Source organism: Diorhabda sublineata, chromosome 10 (assembly GCF_026230105.1).
Source record: "Diorhabda sublineata isolate icDioSubl1.1 chromosome 10, icDioSubl1.1, whole genome shotgun sequence".
Taxonomy (NCBI): domain Eukaryota; kingdom Metazoa; phylum Arthropoda; class Insecta; order Coleoptera; family Chrysomelidae; genus Diorhabda; species Diorhabda sublineata.
In genome coordinates, this window is record NC_079483.1 from 11,282,003 (window position 1) to 11,295,795 (window position 13,793).

General features: G+C 33.2%; 2 protein-coding genes across 4 annotated transcripts in view; one reads left to right on the forward strand and one right to left on the reverse strand.

The window, feature by feature from the left end:
- The window catches only part of LOC130449959 (calcium uniporter protein, mitochondrial), a 180,215-nt gene that overhangs the window by 101,851 nt on the left and 64,571 nt on the right, over nt 1-13,793 (reverse strand). The window lies entirely within an intron of this gene.
- Nucleotides 1-13,793, forward strand: part of LOC130449958 (protein javelin) — a 42,312-nt gene that overhangs the window by 14,295 nt on the left and 14,224 nt on the right. The window contains exons 1-2 of one of the 2 annotated variants that reach the window (XM_056788080.1): nt 5,233-5,301; nt 11,860-12,050. The gene's annotated coding sequence lies outside the window, so the exon portion shown is untranslated. Of the gene's footprint in view, nt 1-5,232; nt 5,302-11,859; nt 12,051-13,793 lie in introns of those variants that run through there. The other variant, XM_056788079.1, reaches the window with a different exon arrangement.

A 13,793-nucleotide genomic window follows, 5' to 3' on the forward strand; every position in this document is an offset into this window, starting at 1 on the left:
TTCGTAGTTGATCTCTACTTCACCTATTTTTAATAGTCTATCGTCTGCCATTCAATTTATATGTTCTTTACTTTGTTTTTTTACGCAGTGCTAACCATTAGTTAATATTATCCACGTCACATCATCGTCTGATGTTTTCTCTTCTATCTCGGTTTAGTAGTTTTTTTTTCACAGTTTTTATTTCTATGATCTCCAAAAGTTGTTTTCGATGTTTCTGGTGTTGTTTCTCATGGATAGTACACAATAGATCTGATTATTACTTCGTAATTTCGTGCTTTTGTTTCAAGAGTTTTTTGTTTTTTTCGTCCTACTACGTTCTGAAGACTTTTTCATGTTCCCAGGAATTGACTAGAGAAACTTACACTATTGTTAGAAAGGGTCGAGAAGAGCATTGCTGGAAAAGGTCTTTAGACTACGTTTGGAAAACAAAAATTATTACCAAAAAAAATGTTTTGTTTCTTTTATTCATTGTATTCATTTTGTTTCCGATCATATATCAGTTTAAAATATTTCTCATTTCATTTAGGATTAAGGGGTTTTGAATAGCGAAAAATTTCAACATGATTTTGATAATAAAAAATGATATCAGTTGTGTTTCATAGAGGAAAATAATCCTAACAAAGACTGGGAGAGAGATACTATAACTGGTAACCTCAACTCGACATTAAAAATTGAAAATCTCCCGATTTCAAGGATTTTACTGAAAATAAATTATTTGCTAAATAATCGATTTGGACTAAAATTGGGTGCCGCTCGGTATATATCAATAAACAAACATCTCATCATCAATAAATGCCAAACCCAACATTTTTTCAACACATTATAACAATTTGTTAATGACTTTCACTAATTGACCTTTTATAGTTGAAAATATCATTATTTTTTGTTATCTTGAACTCAACTAATAAGTTATAATGAATTAACCGAACATATTATATGAATTGACTTTAAAAGTATGAATATTTTCTAGTTACATCACGGTACGTCAATAGGATACGTTTTTATACAACCTTGTGGGTGTCATCAGAAACAATTTATTTAAATGAATTATGCATACAACTTGCCAACTTACCAGGTGGATGGGTATTTATTGTAAAATATTTATGAAATTCTGTAGAATATAAAAATACTTAAACGCAAGGATTTTTTCAACCTCATTTCAATAATATGCAATTCACATGTTTCCGCATAAATTAATTCATGCTATTCGGTGATATCATTTATATTTGACCCTATAACATTATGTTTTATGCATAATTGAGCATATTTGTAATTAAGTATAATTGAGAATTAAATTAAATTTAGGTACTAAGTCAAGTGTTCAATAACTGAGAATACTATAATGTTCTCATTTTTTTAACTTTTATTATATTTATACACTTACATTAAATTATCCTCTTATCACTGAACTATTCACTAACACTTTTACTAAACACATATTCACTATACATAACACACTAATTTATTTAAATGTACCATTTGGTTCACATTTCATTATCCCATTGTGTTCACTATTATATCAAATTATTCACTAACTCTCCGAACGTTAGAGATTCTTTTATATACATTATCTCACTTTCCAGAATGTTAGATTTCCTGGAAATATTAAATTTACAAAGGAATATTATCTTGAAAATTATCTCTATATTAGCGGCCGCAAGATAATGTAAAAAGGTTATAAAAACATTACAAAGAGCTTACCGCCGCATAACCGGCGCATTCGCCAAACTCTAGCATCGATTAATATATAACAGTACAAGTTTGTAACAATATTGAGGATCTGAATTCGAATTTTATACATAAGTAATTGAGATTCCAAATTTTGAGCGTATAATTGGAGATATCAATTTGAGTATTATGCATATTTCAGGTTATAAAGTTCAGTGTTGTGCATAAATAAGCAAGTCTCAAGTCGAATGTTGCTAACTAAGGTTCTAAAATCTAATCATTCACATACAAATTTGAGGGTTATGCACAAAGCGTATAATTCAGGTTATGAAGTCGAATGTTATGAATATTACAGCTTATAAAGTAGAGTGTTATCCATAATAAGCTTTTCAAATCGAATTTTATGCATAACTGAGGGTCTGAAGATGAACTTATACATAATAGGAGTTCAAAATTGGGTCTTATGCACATAATGTATATTTGGAGTTATCAAGTTGAGTGTTATGAATATTTCTACTTACAAAGTACAATGTTATGCATAAATAAGCTTTTCAAGTCGAATTATATGCATAACTGAGGGTCTAAAGTCGAAGTTATACATAACGGGGGTACAAAATTGGGACTTATGACCATAACGTATATTTGGAGTTATCAAGTTAATTGTTATGAATATTTCTATCTATAAAGTTCAATGTTATGCATAAAAAAGCTCTTAGAGTCGAATTATATGCATAATTGAGGGTCTAAAGTCGAAGTTATACATAATTGAGGTTCAAAATTCAAGTGTTATGTGCAGGGAGCTATCAAGATAAGGGTTATCAATATACAGTAATTATAAAGTACAGTTTTATGCATTAATAAACTTCCTAAGTCGAATTTTATGCACAATTAGGTTTAAAAATCTAATCTCTACTTAGAGGCGTCATTTTATTTTTGCTCGATTGCTAACTATGTGCTAACCTTTCTCTGTAAGTAAAAGAAGGAAAAGATCCTACCTTGAAAAAATTAACGAGTCGTTTTACAGGAAATCTTGGGATAGCTCCTCATTTGATTAAAAAAATGCAAATGTAACAAAATTATAAGAACGATTGCCAAAAAAGAGAACACAAAACTTTTCTGATTTTAAATATTTTGTGAAATTACTTTTTAATATCTATGGCAACAGCGACAGCGAACAATAAAGAAAGGAAAATCATTATAATTTTTTTAGGACTGCTTCTCCTATATGGTAGATATCAGGATGGAATATTTCTTCTTTTAACCTCTGTATGGCGAAAAAAGTCGAATTCTTCGTTGTTCTATCAAGTCACTAGTCCAATTTTAGCAATTTCATATATTCACACCGCTCTATTTAAAATTTGCGGATATATAGCCTGACAAAACTCACTAAAGTTCTAAATGTAGCTGTATTTTGATAGTGGTAGTGCCTAATAATTCATCTACAGCCCTGCTTAATTTACTCTGAACTCAAACTGTTCTACTGAAAAAGTGTTGGACTTGTGACTTCTGCCAGAACAACGACGATATGTATGTATAGTTGTTTTGGTTATCTCTATCTATCAAGTTAGCTTAAAACACTCCAAGCAATGTCACAATATACAGTTACAACTTTTTTTAAGAATTGACCACAGCTACAAGGGTTGTCAAGAGTTAGAGACTATGTACGGAGACTCTGAACCATCAACAACGACCGTAGTAGTTTGGGTATCTAAATCAAAGTGGCCATTTCAGCTTAACTTACGACATTTTGACCAAACGCTACTGGATTATCGTCGGATTAAGAATAGAGAGGTAGAAGAGGGTATCAACATATAAAAAAAAAAGGATTTACAATATGCTTATTGAAGAATTATACATCAATTGTAGTAGATGAAACCAGGATTCACCATTACATTTCCGAAAACAGTTAAGATGTGGATTACAAAGGGCAAACCTGCTTCGAAAAGGGCAAAACCTTCCGAGAAACGGTAAAATAAGAGTAATCATTTTTTGATAAGAAATTGCAAAAAGGCGACGGCATTTGAGAAAATGAAGTGCTTTTCCATGGGTACAACGTTGTTTTCCTGTCACTTGCAAAACTTTTTTCGATAGACGACTGCCAATCCTCCGACAGACAACAATAATTTAGACTCTAATTCTTCACTCGTATACAGTGTTGTCCATAAGTACGAACCAAAATGTACATTCATCTGATAAGTTTCGATTTTCATGCCAAGTTGCCTATACAAAGGAAAGGGGGGATTAATACATAGGTTTTCAATTTCATAAATTTTTTTGTTCTTTCTCTCTATTTTAACCTAGGTTTATGCCAGATCTAAGGAGTAGCAATGAATAATGCCATTGTTTATTCTGAGTCCAAGCTGCGTTATTAGATCCCACAACTCTACTATTTTTGCATAATTCCACGAGGAACTTGAATTTTTTCAAAATCAACAGAAGCTCTTTATTATTTTCAAAACTAATGGAGTTTTTTCTATATTCATAGTAGTGGAAGAGTCAACAATAATCATATTGTTCTATGTTATCTAAAACTGACAAAAAATATACAAGTAAAGTAGTGGATGAATAAATTTGTCAATTTTATTGTACGTTTTCAACGTTGAGGACCGTCTTGGGAGCCGTACGTCTCTGCCTTTTCATCAAGTGAAAAACATTCATTTTCATGAACTTTTCTCAACTTTGCTTAAACTTATAAATCAAAGGATAAACTTCTTAAGCTTGAGTCGGTGTTTTCACCATTTGGCACTTTTTCGGCTGTAAACTAGTTGAGACACACCCTGAATTATCCAATATACATGTTATTACCGGACTTTCGTAAACTATGATCAGTTTAACCCAATCATGATCTTACTTTTCGAAAACTAACCCCAATTACGTTCATTGTTGTTCGGAAACTGATTGAGTTAATCGGATCTTAGTCATATAGTTAGATCCTTTCTCCTTGGTAGACCAGTGGGTAAATACTATCAGCCGACGGATGGTTCCGTTTGTCTATGGTTTTTTGAACATTTAGTTATTCCTCTTAAATGGCTGTCTACTATTAATTCTCATAGTAGAGCCGTTAATATGTTACCGATGTTTGCGTTAATATGTTACTGATTTCAGCATAAAAATCGCTTATAAGATTCAAACTTCAGTGCCAAATCCATTAGAGGAGGTAAATCTCTGATAACTGCTCAATAAACAAATATTAAACTTCTAGAATCATATTATACATCTGAATAAATATAATGGAAGGGTCTGCACAAAAAAAGTAATAAAAATCAAAAGTTTTTGTTATTTTTAAATTTGAAATTTCCACCGAAAATGACGATCGGAAACTTTGAACTAAATCTCATTCTGGGTTAGGATCCTTAATAAGCTGATAGGTGATGTACCTGAACTACAGTTTCCGAAAAGTCCTTACATGGATTATATTGAAAAATATGGTGCTCTCCTGTATTTTTAACAAGTCGCTTGAAAGGGAAATTAACAACACGTGAACAAATTGTTAGCGAATGAGTAAAAGTAAACAAGTTTCCACAAATGATGTAATGTTCAAAACTCAGTTTATAATGGGATTCTCGTCGATAAACACGGCTGATCAATGGAAAATATTTTTGTGTGTTAACGCAATGATTTCGAATTCAACCGGTAAGTTATGTTTTTGAATGACCTCATGAATAATTTTATTTAATGCAAAAAAGGTTGTTTTTTGGAGCGCCAAGTATTTATTTTTTGTAGATTAAGATTATAAACACAATCACGTTTCAAACTCATGGTAATCACAGTGCAAAATAAGGTACTGGGTCATATTTCAGCCATATTTGCACGAAAGATATATAAAATGCAATAAGTTCATTCGAAACACCAAAATAGTTAGTTATGCAACAAGTGTGTAAAGTAGCCTTTTTTCGACTAATATGAATATTGACAATCACATCAGCCGAAAAAGGCATTAACACACGAATTGCATACAATATTTTTTTACTAGCTAAAATTTTGAGTTTAATTGTAATTTTCCTTATAAAATATATTAAACATTTATTTATATTTTAAACATTTGGTAATTATATAGATTAGGTTACTCCCCTCCGATTTCGTTTTAGTATGTTATAAAGAAAATTACGCTGAACAAGTATATAATTACCGAACATTTTAATCAAGATTAGAACAAATCAACTGACGAATTTGTGTTATTGAATTTGTTAAGTCTTCTTTTCGGCATGTATAAATTACACATAAAAATAATTATTACTACATAAGTACAAAAATCGAAAATGCAACTTGAACCTGGGACCTCGTGCATGTGAACCTTATACTCTAGCCACTACACTACGGCGACCTTATAATACGTTTTTTACGATCTAGTATGTAGAGTAAAGTTTTACGCAATTGAAGTATATCTAAAGTACGCAAAGTAGCAGAAAAATTTTATTTTATTCGCGCCAAAACAGTCAGTAAATTGGCTAAAGAAATATTGCTAATACCAAGAAGATGTTGGCATATATTGTAGCTAATACTGAGAAATAGAAAAGGGAGATGGTGGCAGACATAGAGACTTTTAGGAACACGGAACAAACCATGTCGATAAGTTTATTTCAACTTACTTTAAAATGATAATAGCTCGTTGCACAAATTAACAAATCGGTTTTCGAAAAACTTTTGTGTTTCGTGGCCCCTAAGGTCTCAAAAAAATAAAACCGTGCTGCTACTTCTCCATCAACAAGGTTGCCAACATGTTTTTCGTATATGGACTAAGTAAACGATAATTATTACATATTTTTTCGTATCTCGACATAGCTAACAGGACGAAGTCAAATGCCACACAGCAAGCGATAAAATTAATTTACTCAAAAAAAATTTTTATGTAAATATCATTTTACGTAATGGTTCAATTAATTGGTCACTAAGATCGTGTGATTCAATCCCATTAGATTATATATTTGGGGTTATGTAAAGTCACTTGTCTACGTCGATAAACCACACACAAATCAACACTGGAAATTAACATTCGAATTATTATTGGCGCAATACGACCGCATATGCTGCGAAAAGTTTGTGATAACTCCAGATTGCCCTTTGCAAGCGCCAGCCGTGGCGACAACATAGCGAAACGAATCATAAAATTTTTAATCCAGTAAAGCAAGTTTCATTGATATTAAAAAGCAAAATGTTTGTTTTATTATGATTCAAACTTGTGCAACTTTAAATGAAAAATACCTTAAAATGAGAAAAAAAATCGAAGAGACAGAGTAAGAGTATGTCAAGAAACTAGCATTTATGAATTTGGACGAGTAGCTAAATGAGTTTTGGGGAAAAAATTGAGAATGTTTTCGTAATTTTTTATATACTATATAGTCTGTAAATTGCGTAGGCAGACATACAGGGTGTTCTGGGACTTGATACAAAATATTCAGAAGTGAGTAGATGCCAAGAAAATAATACCGTTTCTGAATCACAGGCCTTTAAAGTTGCGGAATCAGAAATTATATTTGAGTATATATTCTAAATTATACATTATGAATTTTCAATACTTGATTACGTATGTTTGACGGAATAAATAATTCTACACTACTATCCGAAGGCGAGTGGCGGCTCATGTCCAATGGTTAACAATCCGTCACCTTTACAGGGACAACCTGAACAATCTACAGATAGCAAAAATTGATTTTTCAACCGATTTTTTAACAAGAAGCTACTCTTTGTTCAACTCGATAAAATTTATTGTTTGGGGGATACGAGGACTGGCTATTAAATAACGAGAGGGCGCCCTAGACAGGTGGGATAAAAAACAGTAGTGAATGAAAAGCAATTGATGAATCGAAATCAAAGAGAGGAAAGTCGTAAAAGTGTGCTGTACAAGATTCATCAACTATCTTGAAAAGGGAAAAACCATAAGGACGAAATAGCGAAAAAGCCGCCCTATCTGGTCATAAATGAATGAAAACGCAAAACTGCATGAATTGGGCGTCTAATTGCTACCACATACACCGTATTCTCCAGATTTGGCCCAACGCCTTTTTTTTATATCAAGAGGATGCTCGCTAGATAGAAATTTTGGGCCAATGCCGAGGTTATCCCGAAATCTAATGCCCATTTGAGGCTCAAGACAAAACATACCATATAATGGTAACGTAGAATTGTAAAGATTGTTTCACTCTCGAAAGCAAGTATATTGGATAAATTTTTAGCCTTGGTTTAATTAATAAGGAAATAAATTTCAATATATTTGACGTAAGGAAATTGTATTTGTAATTATTAATGCCATGACTAATTTTACAACAATTATCAATGACCTGTTAATTTTGCATCTGCAACTACGACTTGCCCGTGATTACATTTTTTTGTGGTTTTCATTTGACACGGTCGGTTAATTGGTAGATAAATAACATAGAAACGTAAATCTTTTCGTATCATAGATCTATTCTAGTCGTTTAGAACAGAGTTACGGGAAAACGTACGTTACATAGAGACTGATAATAATATTCTTTCGCCAATTATTTCATTCCACTTATTAAATTCACTGCTCTACTAATTGATTCGAATAATGAAGTTTCTAAGCAACGAACTTTCCCGCACCAAGAACGGTCAAGTGAATATAAATAAATATCATTGTGTGTTTATAGTTTTTTTGTCACGAATTAGAGTTCTATATACTGGGCGTTCCTAAATTCATACTCATGCGATTGCTTGTATAATAATAATACATTTTTTCCTATAACAAAATTTTCTCATTTCATCCCCATTCGAGATCTAATCCGTACATGACGACGGGATTTTTTCCTTTTTAAAGTTTATTTCTAATTTTTTTTTCTGTTATGCCCGGATCCACTTTCTGAAGCAAAGTTTCCTGCGATATATCTTTTACATATTTGCATATTTTGTCACACATTTCATGATAAATATTCTCTTACTATCAGGATCTTCTCCAATATTCGTGTCATCGTAGTAATAAACTATCACACTGTTATCAACCGTCCCTCATTTCCAGGGACAGCCCCTATTTCCATTTGTTTATCCCGTGTCTGTCTCCGGGACACAGATTGTCCTGGGTTTGGGAGTTAAGTGGCGAAAAGGTAACAGGTAAAAAATTTTTTGCTACTGAATCGAAATCTCTTTCAATAATCTGCCTCCAGGAGGGAAAGTTTGTAGGTATTCGTGAAGGAAGATAAATTAAAATGACAAGGGTTTGTCAAAAATTTACTAACTAGGTGGTTGTCTTTAGATCCAGCACTTAAAAAGATAGTAGAGTATGATACTGATCTCTTTAGAAGATGATTGCGTTGAAAAAACTGCTGTTCTAGAAGATTTAGAGCAAGATCAATCAGAAACATTTGATCGCTGCATGTCTTCATTTTCTTCGTAATATATGCGCCACCATGAGAAAACCAACTCAGAAAACTGAAACCGTGCTACCGAATTCGTTGAAACTATGAAACGTTTGACATAACAAATTATTGCTAGGAAACAAGAACAAATTTTTTAGTTCCCGTCTGAGGACGGTGAAAAATCAAGCAGATATAGACGTTTTTCAAAGTGCAGTTTCCGATTTCCAAATTTGGCTATGGAAATGACAACATTGGTCACTATTTAGATAGACATTTTGATTTCAGTAATAACAATCTTTTAAAAAAAATTTCTCATTTATCTATGACACAGGATAAGTTAGCAAGCATTCAGGTTTTATAGTTGCACTGATTTTTTGAATTTGAATAAGAATAATTTAAATAGGGACAAAGATCCTAATCCTTACAATCCAGTTTAGGGTTTATTAGTTAAGGAATGAAAGTGAAATTTTTGGTTTTTCTCGCTGGATCGCAGGAGGAAGTTCATTGGTGAGAAAATTTAGTATAAATAGGTACATAGTGCGGTTATTCAGTACATTTTCCCTTTATTTCCACATACTTTTCAGACCATCATTCTATATCTTTCATACCACTATAAAAATATAATGCATCTTTGAATCAGAATTTCCACCTGTTAAATCTTTTACCCTTTAACTCGGCCTTTAGATTTGCGTGCGGAAAATAGTCGGAAGGGGGCAGATCAGGGCTATATGGGGGGTGTCCAATCTTGTGAAACCACATTCGTATACAGTAGCATTAGAAATCGAATTAATATTGCCATGAAGCAAGCGCATACCTCGGCAAATTTTATCGCACCAATTTCTGATAATTTTTTGTGAGTTTTTAAAAATTAGTTGTAAGCACAATATTTATTGAGAATCATTTTGAAACATTGACCACAACTAACGCGATACATAATCAAAAGGACCCAAAAACACGAGCTCAACACAACGATAATAAATCATTATGAGGAAATCTACAATGTACACCAACATTAACTTATCAAATTGATATCTACTTATTTTGGAAGATTTATCTAGGTCTCTGAACCTTCATTGAAAAATTGAATCAATTTTGTGCAATCTATGTGAAACGTCTATACAATAGATGTGCCCAGACACGATTTAAAATTTTGGCGAATGCGCTCTTTATAGTAAATGGCGGATGCGCGGAATATAAAAAGTTCGAATATGAATCATAGCTAGCTTATCTAGACATTTTTCTCTTCCTAAAGGCCGCTTGACATGCTGCAAAATAGCGTTATATAAATTGTAAAATATTGCATAAATGACTATTGCACGTCGTTTGATATTATTCAAATTAGTAAAAGTGAACAAATTCCTAATCTCAAATTTTGTAACCGGTCTAAAAATGAGAAGAACAAAAGGTCAGTAGCCTTGCTTTTGGATCCTATGGACAAGTTGGTTGTAAAATTTTTTGCTAACTATAGAAAAAATACAAAGCCAAAGCAATTTATTTGGAGATCCAATTAACAAGTTACTAGACTAGACTAGACGTGTTAGTTTCTATAACTGATGAAGATGTATATCCAATACGAATGCTGTTAATAATTTAATTATGATGTTCTTCGCCAAACCCATGTAAAAGCTCCCAGACTTGAACGACGGGGCTTAGCTTGGACCAACGCTGGGAAACCTTAGCCTTGGCAAACCAATAATGGCCCAAGCCTGGTGGAAGTTTGGGTAACTTAGCCTCGGCCATCCCATGTTCACCCAAGCCTGGCTGAACAAGCAATCAGCTTGGCCCAGGGTTGCAGACCAGTCTTGGGTTTATCTAGGCAACCACGCCTGGTCCAGGCTGGCAAACTAAGCGAGGGACATTGTTATCATTCCAGAGTTCCACCAAGTCTGGACCAATAATGGTTTCCAAGCTAGGGCCAGAGTTGTACATCCTTCACCCAAGTCTGGGCCTATACTGGGCTCCTCATAAAATCCAATATGGAGAATTGGCAGTTGGCATTGTTGTGACCCGTAGTTTTTACACCACTTTTGACCAATCGACTAAGCGCGGTCAATCTATTGGAGTAATTTTTTTTTCCTTGGAATTCAAGCCAATTTCTTCCAATGATTATTTTCAAATACAGTGTTACATTCAACTCTGTTACTGAACCATCGTTGTTTGATTCGATGCAAAAAAAGACAATCAAAGAAGCATCAGCTAATTTTACCGCGGCTATGTGATAGAATTTCCATTGCAGCTCTTCAGGGCTATTTTCATTCCATAAATTTGAAATTTCCGTTATTTTTATGGAACAAAATACTGTCGAATTTTCATTTCTTTATAATATTTTTCTCGTAACAGCTTACTTGTTAGATTTCGACCGTAGTTTCTTTAAACTGTGTTTCATCTTTTCTTCTCATGTTCACAGTCCAATCCTCTAAAATCAACTCCAATTCTTCTATCGTCCGATTTTCATCTAATTGATATTTTATAACATCATAAAAGTCCATAAATGCAAATACAAATTTTTCACTGAAAACAGTATTTTTTGGTATAATTGATTCTATAATTTCATTAATATTTTCGTCAGTATTTAAATCAAATCTTGACATTTCCAAATATTAAATATTTGAAACGTCAAAATCGAAATAAAACAACATGTATCGATGACAATGTGATAAAGTTCAGTATAATGTTGTACTGATTAATTGTCTTCAATCAGATGACTTCAAACTATTGATTTCATTGGATTTCTACTGGAGCAAAAACTTTTTCCTCAAATCAAACATCATATTTTGTATATTTTGATATTGAAACAATCCTGTAGCTCACCCTATATATACATAATTTTGAAGACATCAGCGTATTTTATGGATGTTTATTTATTTATTTTTTTTTTCAGAAGTGATTCTTGTATCAACAACGTCAAGCTGAGCTTGAATTGCACCAAAGATTACAATAATCATTCGTACCCGTATATCCACGCAAAGAGCGAACCCTGTCTTCAAACTAACAGTGATCCCGGTTCCAAGACCAACGATTCTTACAACAGGAACGAGATCAAAAACGAAATCTACAGTAAAAACTTTATAGGTACGTTCATTTGTTTTATATGTTGTTTTGAGTATTTTCAAAGCAATATATCAACTTCATATACGAATCGGAACTTTTTAGAATTTGCGCTTCGGTTATTTATCTCATGTTTCTGATGTCATCTGTCAAAATTTCATATGAATTTAATGGATGATCATATAAAGAAACTTGTTGGCTAAATGAGGAGAAAATATAATTTCCAGTGTTAAAATTCTGTCACGTACATAAACAATTGAAGAAATCGAGGAAAAGTTATGTAAATATAATCCTGAAAGTGGATGGATTTAGATTCTCTGATTTTAAAAACGTCCATAAGGACAGAGATGATCTGTACTAATGGACGCATATAAGTAGTGAGTTATTAGCTTAAAAAATGTCATAAATAAAAAAAGAATTTTGCTCTTTTTAATATATTTTCCCTTTATTCCCACACACTTTTCATATTCTGTGCCACTACCAAAACATGCATCTTTAAAGTTAAAATGTTCGTATACCTCTTGTCCAATTTCATCTTCGCTATTCATCATCAGCTTTACGAACAAAAAATAGACAGACGGGTTCAACTCAAAGCTAAATGGTAGGTGTTCAATCTCTGAGAAGTCACATTCGTGTGAAGCAAAGCAATTTAGCCTAGAGCATCGTCATAAGCAATCGCATAACTCGGCTGATTTTGCCTCTCCTTGCCAATCGAAAGGATTCCCTCGCAATCCCAAATAATGTAGCCTCCACTTTATCGGATTACACTTTTTTGGTCCTCGCAGCAGAGCTCTAAATATCTCCCACAACATTCTACTCAATGTTGCTTTTGCATTGCGCTGAGAATTTGAGGAGCCCATTTTGCGGTACTTTTTGTTATATTTTTTGTGTGTGCCTTCCACTACTTTAATCTTTTCTGGATTAGTAGTCGTCACCACGCACGGGGGTCATCTTTTAATGATTCTCGTACTTCGCGAAACCACGTAGACCAATTTTTAGTTGTTAAAAATGATGGATAAAGTCACCGCAAACAGCAAAAATTTTATAACAGCGCTAAACTCAATTTAAGACATTTTTTAAAACAACTTAACTGAGTTGGCGGTCGAGATCTGCTATAATAGCATTTTTCATTTCTGGTTGAATGGATACGTCAACAAGCAAAATTGTCACATCTGGAGTGAAGCTCAGCCAGAAGCATTGCAAGAGCTACCAATGCATCCCGAAAAAGTCTCTTTTTGAAGTGGATTAAAGGCCGTACTTATTCAAACGCGACGATAGCCGGAGCGTTACTGTGAATGGCCAGCTCTACCGTGTGATAATTGAGGAATTTTTTTTGCTCAAAATGGAAGAATTGGACATGCCTGACATGTGGTTTCAACAAGACGGTGCCACATGCCACATAGCACTCGAAACAATGGCCAAATGGAGAGCCGCCTTCGGTGAACAGTTCATCTAATTTTTGGAGCCCGTCAATTGGCCGCCTAGATCGTGTGATTTAACGCCTTTGGACTATTTCTTGTGGGGCCATGTTAAGGCTAAAAACAGCAACGGTTGACGCACTAATAGCCAATTTCGAAGCAATTATTCGTAAAATTCCGGGCGAAAAACCAGAAAACAACAAATAATTTTGGAATTTGATGCCTTTAGGGTATTTAAAGGGGTTTTTCTGTCGATATATTCATAAATTTCATCGTAGGTGTCAATATTTTCACAAAAACTTCATTTCAACTTTATTTTGTTCAAATAATGCTGAAATGAGAGTTTCCA